Here is a 2,286-nt window from a genome sequence, read left to right on the forward strand (position 1 = left end):
CCATTTGTTCACTGTTGGGCATTATTTCAAAGCTTATTGAATGTGTGGCCTGGGTCAGGCTGAAGACAGAATGCATGCGAAGACTTCAGCCCTGTGCTCAGCAGCTCATAGCCTACGGACAGGGGATGAAATAGTCACACTGCCATGTCAGAGGACCATGGCCATCACAGCAGTGCATGGAGATACACAGAGGTCCCTCAGTGCAGTTGGGGCAGCCTTCCCACAGTGTGGGACTTCAGAACTGAGTGCGGAAGTTAGACAGAGACTTAAGAACAAGACTTGCAGTCCAGGCAGTGGGTGGGAGCGGCAGAGTATGCCTGAATAGCCCAAGGGAGGAACACGAAATGGAGGGGCTGCTGCGAATTTGGATTCAGAGTCAGGTGACTACCAGCTTCCTGCACGACTCAGAAAGATCAAAATTTTACCTTGACAGCACTGGAGTAGTGGGACATTTTATGTAGAGACTTTCAACATCTTTGTGTTTTAGAAAGCTCACTTAGACAACAGGCATGAAAAACAGAATGCAAGGAAAACAGCAAAGAAGTTTTGTATCAACCTAGGCAAGGAAATATTATGTCAAGTGAGACAGCAGAGCTGGGGTGGACAGCAACAAGGTTTTCAGGGCATTGAATTGATGGTGGGGTGGCCCCACACTGACGAAGGAGGGATGGGTCCATGTAAGCGATGACAAGGAAGCAACATTGGTGTCTATCTTGAGGAGCAGGGCGAAAGAACGCAGAGGAAAGAGCAGGCGAATCCTCCGGGTAAAACTGTCCACAGTCGGCTTGAAGGGTGGTAGTGAACCATCTGTATTAAGCAACAGAATGTGGAGATAAAGTCGCAGATAACTTAACAGTCTGCAGAATGGAAGAGAAGATGGATACAGAATTCCCACCCCCTCCCCAGAGCACACAAGTCTAAATGACAGGGAGGGACAGTGTGGCAGGCAGCGAGGAGAAGCTTAGCAGTGCTGGGCAGAAGGGAGAGTGACCTCAGCTGCCATGGAAACCACATAAGAGTGGTGGGGTGGGGGAGCATTCCTTCCAGTGCACAGGCAAAACACAGTGGTCAAACAAAAGTCACAGTCAGTGGCCTTTGCGCAGCCGGGTCCTTAGAGCTGGGGGAGGCCAAGGCTGCCCCGAGGCAGGTTGAAAGGTGAGCAGGCAGGAAGGACATGGAATCGGAGGCCATGTTAGTCCTTCTTCCTTTGCTGTGCCGCAGTACCAGGACCATGGAAACTCAGGGAAGAAAGAGTTTGTGTTGATCGCTGGGTCCAGAGGGATAACAGTCCATCTTACGGGGGCGACCATCGCATGGTGGCCAGAGCAGGAAGGTGAGACCTCCCACCCTGAAGGGCAAGGAAGAAGCACAGAGAACAAACTAGAATATTAAGGATCCCCCCCACTCAAGTACACACTTCTTCCAGGAAAGCCCCGCCTCCTAAGTCCCCCCCTAAGCGCTTCGCCAACTGGAGACCAAGTAAATGTGCAGATGCCCAAGTCTGTAGTGACGACTGTCACTCAACCCACCATAGCAGGTGTTGGCGACTCTCAAGAAGCTTGAGGAGAGAGTCACGCAGGAAGAGCTAGACAGGGATGCAGAAGGGTGGGTATATATGCATATGTAGGGTGTACATGCATATATAGGATGGATATGTATGGCGTGTGTGCGCACGCGCGCGTATGTGTAGGGATGTGTACGGGGAGAAGGTTGTGTTTCTTTCTTTTATGAAAGAGACTTGAAATTTAAATGACAATGAAAAGGAGCCAATAGGGAGGAACTGGTGACACTGTGGGGCACACGAGCAACTAGGAAAGCTATGACTGGGTCAAACAGACATCAGCTTTGTTCATTCCTGTATAATTTTGAATAATGACAGTTTGGAAGGACGGAGGAAGATTCAGGAGTTTACCTTTTGAGACAGGAACCGCGTCAAGAAGAATGATGGGCGAGCGCTCTGCCCTTGGGCCCACCAGCCACAAATAGCGCCGTGTGTCGGCCACCAGGTCGCCCCTTATTTTATAAGAATAGAATCAATTGATGTGTCTCAGTCATGTTCAACCAATGTCAACATCTACGGGAACTTGCAGTCTCGTGTAAATAGCCACAGATGTGGTTTCCCAGTCTCCACATAAAACAACGGATGTAGAGGCAGAACATAACAACAAGAAGCAGATGGCAAGGAGGCATAGGCTGGGCCACCGCCGCCCCACAAGGATGCAGTTCTGTCAGAACGCGGAGGTCTTCAGTAAGAGTTTGCGTTGGGTCTAAGCTTGGAGTCGGTTG

This window comes from Acomys russatus, chromosome 28, assembly GCF_903995435.1.
Source record: "Acomys russatus chromosome 28, mAcoRus1.1, whole genome shotgun sequence".
NCBI lineage: Eukaryota > Metazoa > Chordata > Mammalia > Rodentia > Muridae > Acomys > Acomys russatus.